Raw genomic sequence first — 12,875 nt, 5'->3', positions numbered from 1 at the left:
TGGTTCACCTGCCACTACATCACATGGACTGAGAATAGGGGAAGGGGAGAATCCTCAACAAGGGGACAACAAAAGACATGTAGCCGCCACAAAATATGATTCCTTCCCAACCCTCAAGGAGCTTATAGATAGGGAAGACAGGGCCTAAAGATGTGAGAAGTTAAATAGAAACTATAAAACTACAGTGAATTTGATAATTCTATTGGACAGTCTTGATTTAGATATCTGCCAGGCATTATTTTCAATGAATATAAAAAATATATATACAGATATATGATATACATTTCATATGTACATGTATATACAAATGCATCATATATTTCTATATTTTTCCTTTACAATAATCTTACAAGAGAGGTAATTTTGTTATCTTCCTTTTAGACATGAGAAACTGAGGCCAAGGGAGGTTAAGATCACACTCTTGGAAAGTAGCAAAGACTGGATTAGAATCCAGGCAGTCTGACTTCAGAGTCTTCAGTAACTGCTATGCTGATTTTACATGGGAAGTAACAAGTGAATAAAGCAAACAAACATAAATAAATACTAATGCTCTGCATTAATGTGTGACCCTTACTTTTAATATCAGCTATTACAAGGACATGTAGAATGGGAGAGAGCAAATATTTAGCTGATGAAGTAACTGCAGGTTGCCATTCTTTACGCTTCATGGCTTTGCTTTTCCCTTTACAATTCCTCCTTTTCAGTTCAGATAATGAATAGCTCCTGCTCTTCACACCACAAACTTCCTCTTGGCTCAGCTTCAGCCCCTCCCCGATACCTAGATCCCTGACTTTGAGAATGTCCGGGCTTTGAGAAGCCCTAGGTAAACTGTGAAGAATACCCAGACTCTGTAAAATCCGTTCCCAGAAAGACTGGAATCAGGTCTTGTGAGATGCAGCAGAGGTTTGGAGGTTATGAGATGAAGGAAGAGATGAAGCCAGGCATGGATATAAACAATGCATTGTGCAATCCTGCACACCATGGAGCGAACTTTAGTGACCCCAAGTTAGTAATTACAAAGAGTTTAGTGTTTACATTTCATGTTTATTAAATAGTCCAATTTAATTTCTTATTCATCCTTATCACAGCATACATATAAACATTTAAGCGTATATTAAGAAGTTATATAAAAGAACATAGTTGCAACACAGAGACATTCATGCCCAGCAAATTCCTAAATCAATATTTCATGTCCCATGGGACCTCCTGGGCAGAAGACAATAAATAATTTGCCTTGATTGAGTAACACTAGAGGATTCTACGCCTGGGTTCCATTTTCTTGTTTTGCCTGTTGGATGGGTAAATATTGCCTGTGGTGTGATATTTTCCCATTTGTTATCCAAAAGCTTAACAAGCTTTGGAGTATCCAGTGAAAATGTGTTATGCAGAGACCAGTAATACTGACCAATATTATTAAACAGCTCTGCCTTATAAAAATTCTAACTAAAAGGTCAGGTGCCATTAGGTATATATTGAATAAAGTGATACTTTCTCATATATAGTGGACTAGTCATTCATTCTGATGTTTTGCACTATTAAAATGGAAAATATTTTCACCCTTCAATGAATTATTTATAACAGGCATCATTTGTCATAAAAATTAACTGAGTTGACAATGTCCTTCTTTCTAAGACCCTTGGAGAAATTAGTACGATAGATTATGTTCTTAGCTTCCTTATGATATCATGAGAGAGGAAAGATAATAAATGTGCTTTTTTAATTCTTTCCTTTCATATTTCTTTTAAATGTTTTTCTTTATTGACTTTAGAGAGAGAGAAAGTGAGAGGGAGAGAGAGATAGAAACATCAATGAGAGAGAACATCGATTGGCCGCCTCCTGCATGCCCCCCTATGGGGATCTGGCCCACAACCTGGGCATGTGTCCCGACTTGGAATCAAACCGGCGACCTCTTGGTGCATGGGTCGACCCTCAACCACTGAGCCACGCAAGTCGGTCCTTCCATATTTAAAAGCAAAGGAATTGGCAAGAATGAGTTTTTCTTGAGATGTTTGTCTCTAAATGCCAGATGGCATTTGTTGACTGTTTCTGTAGCTTCCTAAGGCACAAATAACAATGTTTTAAATCCTGAACAGAGTACTATGGGTTATCAGCCTTTTAAAAGGTCCTTATTTATGCCTGTTTTATAGGTAAAACTCACAACTCTCCACAATGATTCAGCTATACCTCCCCTTCTTATACTGAATCTCACACTATGAATTCTAATGTCCTACCTTGATTTATGTTTTCTTGAAAAGAAATAATAATAATCACAAAAAAACAAACCAAAAGCAAGAAAACTGTTCCAATATGTTGTGTTAAGAGTTAATCAATAGTTGGATGCTTTTTCCTCATTGTGTGATCTCCTTCTCTGAAGCAGATTAGGGCCCATGAGCACTGAACACTAGTAATAGGTTCTCTCAGTGTGGCACCAGGTCCTCTCACCACTAGGTTTCAGTGACAGGTTTAAAAAGGAGGCCAACAGCAATGATCAGGAATGCTCTCAAACAAGCTCAGGTATCCAAGGATAGCTCCTGAACTGAGGTGAGGTTGCAATCAAGAGTTTTTTCTTAACCCTACTCACTTTTCCTAGGCCTTCTTCTACAGCTCATGTATATCCCTTTATGGGAGAAGCAACTTGGTGTTCATGTAATTGACAGGAGGTAGAAAGAGAACTGATATTTGACTCAAGATGCTCCAGGACTATAGCAGAAGTAGAAAACTAAGGCTGGATAGACCTACATTTCAAAGTACTCTGCTTCTTACCACCTGTGGGGTCTTACTTAGCAAGTGTCACTGTGTTCCTTTATACAATGGATGATAAGCCTATTTTAAGGTATAACATACATAAGGTACCGAATACATAGTAGGCAAAATATAGTGCCCTCCTTCACCTTTTATTCCATTTACTACCATTTCTAAATGCCATATATTTTCACTAGATCTGAAACTACTTGCAAAAACAACAACAACAACAAATCAAATGATGCTTGGAAGCTCTATATCATCATTGTCAACAATTTCTTTTCTTTTTTTTTTTTTTTTTTGTGTGGTATGTGCCCCTAATGGGAACCGAACCTGAGACTCTCTGGTCCGCAGGCCAATGCTCAACTGCTGAGCAAAACTGGCCAGAGCCATTGTCAACAATTTCTGAAGCCCAAGTATAACTTGCTCTGTAATGAAGTTGCCACACTTATAGCAAAAATACTACAACCTGCATTATATTTTACAGTCTACATATCATTTAATTGGATGCTCAAAAATAATCCTAAGATAGCCCTGGCCAGTTTGGCTCAGCAGTTAGAGCGTCGGCCTGCGGTCCAGAGAGACCCAGGTTCGGTTCCCGCTAAGGGCACATACTTCGGTTGCAGTTTGTCCCCGGCCCTGGTTGGTCGTGCGGGTGGCAGCTACTCGATGTGTCCCTTCACGTCGATGTTTCTCTCTCTCTCTCCCTTCCTCTCTCTCCCTCCCACTCTATCTGTACAAAAAATGGAAAAATATCCTCGGGTGAGGATTAAAAAAAAATAAAAAAAATCCTAAGATATAGTAGTCTAGTGCCTGAGAATCATAGAATTACAGAGCTGAAAGGGGACTTGGAGATTATTTATACAATCTCCTCATTTTATATCTGAGGAAACTAAGAACTGGAAAGGTCAGGTGACCATCAAAAATGAGAACCTAGATCCTCTGGTGTATAGTCCAGTGCTTTCATTACTTCCCTGTCTGCCAGATAACAGAATTTAAAACAATAGCTATTTGACCAGCACTGGCTCAAACCTTTGAACTTTCCATGGGCCAAGAGGTGATGGTAAGGAGCTCATTCCTGAATTTTCAATTTAAACTTAAGATTCTGAACCCTTCTTCTTGCTACAATTGTAAATCTCAAGAATATTTGCTATGTGTTAGAATGACTATTACAGAAAATAGAAAACCATCTAAGGATTTTACGCTCCTTTGTGCATGGTGGAATACAGAGGACTGGGGAGACAGACAGAAGCCCCTTATTAGTTTATTCATTCCATCAGCCATAACTCTATTCAACAGTATTTGCTCAACACCTATAATCTGCTGAGGGTAAAATGATCACAAAGCTTAAACTCTAGTGAGAAAGACAGATGATAAAAGACTAACCAAATGAATAAAATATCTGCAGATGTGATAAGGTGTAATAAAGGGTATTAACAGCAGGCTGTGTGGTAGGGAGTATTGGGGTAAGAGAGAACCTGTTTAGATGGAATGAACAAGAGAAAAAAAAATAACTTTGTGAAGAACTTACAGAAAAAGGTACAGTACTTGCAAATATTCCTGAGACTAGTATGTTTTAGGAATTGAGAGAAAGCCAGTTTGGTGTGTGCATTAATGGGCCAGAAAAGAGAGATGGAGGATGAGGTTGAAGAGCTTGTCTACAAGAATGGCCTCCTAAAAGACTTAGGCAACATTGATGATGAGGAAAGGCAAGATTCTTTCAGAATCTGTGATAGATCAAAGATGTCAAGCTTTTAAGAGGCATCAAAAAAGACTCGGGTTTCTAGTTAAGAGGTGAAATTATTAATTAAAGCTAGAGAATCTTGGACAGGGGGGCCTGGGGATGATGGGGAAAGAGGAGTAAGTTCAGTTTGGGACATTTTCAGGTCTTTGTGCCTCCAAGGCAACCACACAGAAGTGTTTAGTTTGCCAGAAACACAAGGTTTGAAGTGCAGGATAGAGTCTGGAGACTAGGTATTTAAATTTAGGAGTCATAGATTTGAAGTTAAACTCATCAGAATGAAGGATATCATCAAAAAAAGAGGGGGTGGAATTTAGAATAAAAAGGCAATGGGGCTTAGACTAGAACCCTGGAAAATGCCAATATTTAAGAAGAGAGAGGTCTAGAGAAGTTATACATGCATGTGACAATGCATTATTAATTACAAGTCATTATTCTTCTTCTGTATAAGGTATTATCAGTGTCAAAGCTGTGAGAAGAAAGGGTGCTGCTGCCCTGGTGAAGATACAATGGTAGAGAACAGGAAATTGAATGTTAAGAATGGAAAGCAAGACAGTTTGACTGGAACAGATAGGCTTCATTGGAACATAACATAGGATATAAGGTTATAAAGATATGGGACGAAGGAAATGATGGAGGACAATGATTGAGAGAGAGCTGTTACAACTGAACTAAGGAGCATGGATCTGTTTCACCAAAGAAATATCCTCCAGATGCTTGAGCAAAGAAGTAACATGCATAAAATAGCATTTGAATGTCATTCTGACATCTTCATGTATAAAGAATTAGAGTAGAAAGTCACTGAAAGTTGGGGGGGGGGGGTAGATCCCAAAGAAGAATGTTGAAGTATAAATAATATAAAACTAAATATAAGTGAAATATCCTATATGTATATTTCTGGAGATTGATTATCCCCACCTGTACATGTGTTCATCTGAAGTAGTAGACTGTATGATTGCTTAATGTCCAGTCCTACCATTCAGCTATTCCATGCATAGAAAGTGGGGGGAATGGAGTGCCATATGACTCAGGGTGCAGTCAAGAAACCAAAAACACACCCGATCTCAAACAGAAGGAATAAAATAAAAGAAATTAATTACACTGTGATGAAGAAGCTAAAAAGCCAAACAGGAAATGGCAAGGCCACTCAAAGATTAGCCACAGCAGGAAGCTGCTGCTTTCTCTAGGATTGGCGGCATGCAGGGAGGAGCTAGTGTTAGCAGAACCCAGAGGCTGGACAGCTTGGCAGGAGCTAAAGCCATAGCAGGTACTGCCCAGCAGGAGCTGGGAGCAGAGGGGGGGGGAGGGGGGGTTGTCCGGAGGAGACCTGGGACTCTAAGCAGTTGCAGTCATGAAAACACAACCAGAGGAGTGACAGAGAAAGAGAGAATGCCATGCCCACCCCCAGGTTCCTACCTCCTGCCCTCCAAGCTTCTATCAGTGTTTCACACCAGCTAAACTAGCTGGAAGCCAGTTAGCGAAAAGAAGGGCAGGAAAGTATTTGGGAGCAAACACAATGACTGGTTTTTCCTGGGGGCTGCTATGGTAGTTCATAAGTAGATATTTTAATTCTCACTAACATTTTAGATTTAGGAAAAACACTAAAAAAAATTTCAATTCAATTTAGTATATTTATGAAAATAAAATTTTCCCAGCCTCAGCTAAATTTATGCTTTCCTCAAGAGAAAGTACTTCTCTATTTTAACAGTAAAATATAAGCTTTCTCCCGATATCCAAAATAACTACGAATTTCCACCATTTAAGAAATAAAATAATTCTACATTTGCTCAGTCATCAAATTCAAATTAATAGTTTTGTTTAGCTATGGTTACATAAGACTATAAGTAACAAATTCAAAAATTCTATTAGTATTGAATGCTGAAGATGTCTAACAACAATGCTATCTGATAATGTTTCACTTATTTTACATGCTATAATTTTGAACACTAATCTATGTATTCATGATGGAAGCTTTGAAGACTACGTGTGATTCAAGTTGTGATTCCCTGGTATAAAATTATTTGAGAAGGCCATTAATACTTTACCACATGTGTACATGAAAAATAATAAGTGTGATTTTTATTTCAATACTATCAGGAAAACTTGATTTTCTTAGCATTTTTTCTTTAAGAGTATTCACTCTTGTTAGTACATGTTTGTTATAACTTTTGCAATTATCTTCAAAGTGTTTTTTATGTAACCAGAATACAAATATAATAAAGAATATAAATAAATTATATATGGACTTTAATGTATCTCACAAGACTTGAAAGGAGTAACTCTGCAGCAAATAAAAAGAGCTATCAATTTGTCAGGTACACAGTAAACATTTGGTACTCAATGCCCTCAAACAATAGTCTAAGTGAGAAGTATTATACATTGGTCATGACCTTTTTCTAGCTGCAGGTTCTCTTACTGTAGCACCCACTCAACAGTGCCAGGCTCTTTGAAGAGCGAGGATAGCTGCTGATCAGACCAGCAGTGGTTCTTGATTCAAGGACAGCCATCCATAGGAATGCTGATGATCCATGACGTAACTTGATATTGGGAGCTGTATCTGATAAAGGAATTGGTGATTAGCAAAGCTAATCAAACTGGCTCCTTCCGATATGAAAGCTGGAGGATAGAGAGGGTTGGATACTTGTTAGTGAGAGATTTGAAAGGCCAGTTCAATAATTGAGATCCCAGTTGTCCATGAGAAAGAAGAAAGCATTTTGGAGCTGTCTCAACTCTTCACTGAGTGCCTACTAAAACTCTACAGGCATGGTCACAATAAGAACCACTCTTCACCCAATTATTTTTTCAATACATTATTCGGAGTGAAGCCAATCCTTAAGCTAAAAACAACTAGAAAAGAACACAAATATTAATAAATTCAAGAAGAAGAGCTTATGAAAAGTAAGTCATGGACCCAAGGGTTTTTAAATATATTGTTGCCAGTATGAATGCAAGGCTTACTAGCAATGAACTGGATTAGAATTGGAATATAACCTCACAGTCCATGGATACTTGAATAAATTTTCTTGCGAAAAGGAAGTTGAACACTGGTTTTCAGGAGTTGGTCAGGATATCAGAAGTGGGAAAATCCAGTCTAAGAACAGAGTCAAAGCCTGTGATTTTTCTGAACTCCAGAAGAGAGGGATGTATACTTCCCTCTGAAGTCCCAAATAACTGCATTTTGAGGTTGCAAGTATGTCCAGAACAACAGAAGCAACAAAACTATTTTCTTGAGAAATAATGCAAGTCCTTCAAAGGGCATCTGAACCCCACCGTAGTAATGTATCCCAAAAATCCTCCCTTGAGGACCAAGCAGGCATGCTCCCAGTCATGGGACTGTTGGCAGCTGAGGCTCTCAGTGAGCTGTTGTTCAGGAATTTTCTTAAATGGAATAGAGCCTCCCTGGCCGAAATCATACCTGATTCGTGAAGCAGCCCCATCCTCACATCCACTGAGTGATCTATGGTATGTGCTTGAGGACGCAAGAGGATGCAAAGGTCCAGATCGTTTGCCTTAAGACTGGTCCACTCTGAATGGTTATCCCAGTTACAGCAGACCTTGTTGCAAAGGCATTCCCATGCAAGTTTTTTCCTTGACTGCATAATTTTACTTCTTTTACTTCCGCACAAGAATTGATTTGAGCACACTCACGCCCCAATATATTTTTACATGTGAATCTCCATCTCATCGTCTGTTCTCAGATAACTCAACCTAAGACATAAAGTAATAAAAAGAACTCTATTTAGAATTCACAGATACAATGCTTTGCATGTAAATGAGGGTTCAGGTAATGACTGATCTACCATCTTAAAGATAAAAATTAATGGACAAATTTTAAAAATGTATTGTACATGCCTCAGGATATTTTTAAAAATACCCAAAAGGGAAGATGAGCAGAAAATGGAGCCAAAGAGACTTAGTAAATAGTAACTCAGTAATGGTGGCTCACATTGTTCTAGATACAATGGTTAAACCTTCTATTACCTGAGTGCCTTTGAGCTGGACGGCTAAAGGCACAGAAGAGTCACCTGAACTTTCAGCATCTTGGGAAGGCAGTAACTGCAAGAAAAATACACCTGTTTTCTCATATTCTAACTATAAATAGCATTTGAATTTTTTAAACCCCTACTATTTCCATATTGCTTTAATTTTAAAAATATTTTAGATTATGTTCTTTCAAGAAAAGTTGTCTCCCTGTGTCTCTGGCTAAAAGACAATAAGCTAATCCAATCAGCTCCCTACTTCATCCAGGCTGTTTCTCATCTCTGCCTTAGTTTTACAATATTTTGTGAGGTCAATAATTTAGATATGTGTATAGAAATTATAATAGATTCTTTCTAACTTTATGGGCTAGACCTAAGTAGTGACTGAAGAAGCACCCCTGCTCAGTTGTTCAGTAAATATTTGTCAAATGCCTAGGTCTGATACTGTTTCAAGAGATACAGTTATGCGCCCTCTACCCCTACCAAATTCATATGATGAAATCTTAATCCCCAGTGTGATGGTATTTGGAAGTGGAGCCTTCAGGGGGTGATTAAGTCACGAGAAGGTGGCACTCATAAATGGGATCCGTGCCCTCATAAAAAGAAACCCCAGTGAGCTCCCTCACCCCTTCCATTGTGTAAGGGCACAGTGAGATGGCCATCTATGAGCCAGGAGCAGGCTCTCAGCAGACATCAAATCTGCCACCACCTTGATTTGGGACTTCCCAGCCTCCAGGACTGTGAGAAATAAATCTCTATTGTTTATAAGCCACCCAGTCAATGGTGTTCTATTACAACAGCCCAAACAGACTAAGTCTTTGCTCTCCTGGAGGTTACATTTTATTGAGAGAAAACTGAGGTAAGCAGAATGTGGCCAAGAGGAGAATTAGTAAAACTTTTTATACTACTATTGCTAAAAATTTTAGTACGTCCTTCTCCTGTGAGGTCTTGTCACTTCTGACATGTGGATGATGAGGGTTTTCAATCCACTCATCAGTTTCACATGTGCCTTAGAGAAACACTCAAAGGACATTTTAAGTGATGAGAGGTGACTGAAAAGAGTTGTTGATTTTATTTCTAAATTGATAATTTTCATTAAATTCAAGAACTAAGAATGGTGAGCCACAGAATCAGCTTTCTTTACCCAGCTTTCACACTTTGCTTTTATTACGATCATGTTCTCATGTGCAATGAGAACTTCCAGTTTTGCCTTGAAGGTTTCGATTGTAAGAACCCTCAAAATTATCTCCTCACTTAACTGAATTTTAGCCACTTTTTAATTTATAGTTAAAGTGAACAATGAATTCATTCTTCTCTTCTAAGATTTAATCCCTAATCCCGATATTATTCTCATCATCCCCACTCTTTTTCTGAGGTAAAATAAAAATTCAGTCTTGAGGAAATTTGCCCTATATATTTCTCAACTTAATCAATGAGAATCTGGATAGTTGGCAAAGTTCTCAAAATCACTTCTCATTTTACCACAAATGACCTCACCTAAAACCGCTGGATATGGGTACTTTCAGTCTTAATGTTTGTATCAGTCAGGGTTCTAGAAAGACTCAGACAGCCCATTTGAACTGGGTAAAGTGATGAGACTTTCCTAAGGGAACCACTCACAGGTATGGGCAGCATCAGGCAGACCAATAGTGGAATGCATGAAACTGAGCACTGAGCATCCTATGACTGACAAATTCTCTCTCTCCCTCTCTCCTCTTCAGAGACCTAGTCTTTACCCCAGATAATCAGCAACTCCCGAGGAGCAGGAGGCAGTAACCCAGACTTGACTAATGGCCACACAGCCCAGACCTCTGGCGGACTAAAGATAATATCTTGGCCTGAGTTATGTTTCAGTTCCCGAGCCCTAAGTGGAACAACCCCCTGGCTACTTTCCCATGGGACTAGACAGAGAAATGCCAGAAAAGACCTCAGAGCTGTCCTCAAAGCCTGAAGAAATGATTCATCACCCTTACCCCATCCCTGACCAATCAGCTGCCAGCATGACCCTGAATCCCTAATCCATGGTGTCTTGTGATTTTACCCTATATAATCTGTAACCTACACAGAATTGGGAGTTCAGGCTTTAGAGCATTAGCCTCCTGTTCTCCTTGATGGCGCCATTCAATAAAAGTGGCCAGTATTCTCCACTGCAATTCTTGGTGTTTAGTGTTTGGCTCTACGCGTGCCGGGTAATTGAACTCTTTTTGTTCTATAACAGGTACAGTACTTCAGAACTAGCACAATAGGGAGATGTTACCACCCCTACGCAAATGAATATAGAAAGGGCCACCTTGTGTGAACATTAGCCTATGTAGAGATGTAACAAACAGAAAGGGAGCTGGGGAAATAAATACACAAACCACATGTTCACCCATAGCTGTTCTCCTACAGGTATTTCATAGGTCAAATCCACTATTAGGCAGAGGGCAAGAAAGTCCAGTGAAACCCTTGTAGCTGAGTAGGGGAGAAAAGAGTGGAGAGTGGTCACCATGAATAACACACCTTCAAGGTGTGCAATGATGTGGACTATGGACTTCTGTTCTTGGTGTTTTAACCATTCTATGATTTGGTCCCATTAAGCAAGTTTGCTTGAGACACAAAGGTTTCCAAAGTCTCTTTGTTGTAACTTGATCTCTCAAAACACATGACTCTCTAGATAAGAAAGCCCTTTATTACTGTTGAAGTAGATAGGCTTTTCCTAGACTATTAAGAATTGCTAGGGATGCTTGAAGTGTTTTACTGTTCTCTTGATGTCAGTTTTTTTGTGCAAAGTAACCATGATTTCATGTAACACATCTCTTGGTGTATAAGAACACTGACTTGAAAGGACTATTTTTATACTCCACTTAGCATTTTCTTTGTTATTTTTCCTAAGCTTTGCTATCATATGTATTTTATTTACATTATATTATTATATATTAAATATATTTAAAACATTAAACCAAGGTCAGGTTGCTAGATTCATGTCACAGATATACAGTATCAGACTTATGAGCAATGTATGAATGGCATAAGTTTACGAGATAGCTGTAAAACCTATAAACTTATTAACTTATATAAGTTTATGAGGCAGGTAATTGGAGAATTGGCTTCCCAAGTTTGTGTTTTCAGACCCAAACTGGTAGTGGGTAACGGTAAAGGAAATATGTGGAAAATCAAGTCTTACTTTTAGATTTCTTTTCTTAAAATCTTTTCAATTGTTTGAACAGTCACATCAACACACTTCCCATTTTAAAATGTGCCACTTTTTAAGATTACTCATGAGTACAAGTCACGCTGCCTCTTCCTATTTTGTTGTCCAGCACAGAACTGCCCAATATTTTTAATATCATCTCATTCTTTCCCTAGCATCTCCCAGAAAACATCTTTTATCTCTGTGCAATTGACATCAGAGAGCTTTGAACAAAGCAATCAGTATAAAATAATGCATCAAAGGTCTAGATTCTTCTTCCATTTCCAAATGGAGGACACTTGTGATGACTATTTGTTAACAGCAAACAGCACCAGATGTTAGACCTCAGTCCTTGAGTTTGGGCTGAGAAAGAATTCAAAAGCAAGACTCAAATACAAACACAAGTTTATTTAGAAAGTCACAGAAGTAGACGTGAACACAGAAGAAGCAAGCCAGCTGGGCTGTGTGGGCTCAGGAAACAAGTTACAGAAGCAAAAGAAAGGCCCTCAGAGCTTAGGAGAAAGCAAAGGTACACATCTTGAGGGAAGAAAGTATGGGGGGGCGGGGGTGCTCTGAGTCCTTTGTCATAAGGGTTTTTATCTGGAGGTCTAGGGGAGGATCTCAATAGTATATTCATCAGCTTTCCAGGAGTGTCCTTTCAGGGTCATGGTCAGCATCAGGGCAGACTGTCAGTAGTCATCACAGCTGGTCCTGTTGTCAGCCACGGCATCGCCCTGCCTGGACTTGCTGCTTTTCTGGGCCTAGAGTTAAAACACAACCGAGGCCTAGATGTTAACTCTAGGGCTTAATGCTTAAGGGAGTGGTGTGCAGGGGCATGTATGGGAGTTGTATGACTCTTCTAAGGAGGTCAACCACATGACTAATGACATGCCAGGAGAGGAAAGGTAGGGGGAGGGTCTGAAATGCATGACCAGTGACATTAAAGGTCAGGATCTAAACTGTGATATGCTAAACAGTTGTTCTCAACCTTCCTAATGCCACAACCCTTTAAGAAGTTCCTCATGTCATATGTGGGCGTATCTGCATGTGGGCGGACCGGCCTGGAGACGGATAGAGGAGCGGTTCCTAAGACCATCGGTAATATGTGTTTTCCGATGGTCTTAGGCAAGCCCTGTGAAAGGGTCATTTGACCCCCAAAAGAGTCACTACCCTCAGGTTGGGAACCGCTGTGCTAAGGGAAGAACTGTTGCGCTGTGGTGTGAGGTCCCACCTTACAATT

At 39.2% G+C, this 12,875-nt stretch overlaps 1 long non-coding RNA gene across 1 annotated transcript in view; it reads left to right on the top strand.

The window, feature by feature from the left end:
- Positions 1-5,671: 5,671 nt before the first annotated feature.
- Positions 5,672-12,875, top strand: part of LOC118625756 — a 44,207-nt gene continuing 37,003 nt past the window's right edge. Inside the window, exon 1 of the long non-coding RNA XR_004958717.1 lies at positions 5,672-5,750. This is a non-coding gene — a long non-coding RNA (uncharacterized LOC118625756). The remainder of the gene's footprint in view (positions 5,751-12,875) is intronic.

The sequence above is a fragment of the Molossus molossus genome, unplaced genomic scaffold (genome assembly GCF_014108415.1).
Source record: "Molossus molossus isolate mMolMol1 unplaced genomic scaffold, mMolMol1.p scaffold_m16_p_11, whole genome shotgun sequence".
Taxonomy (NCBI): Eukaryota; Metazoa; Chordata; class Mammalia; order Chiroptera; family Molossidae; genus Molossus; species Molossus molossus.
The sequence above is the reverse complement of the archived record's forward strand: the minus strand, read 5'-3'. Positions and strand labels throughout refer to the sequence as shown.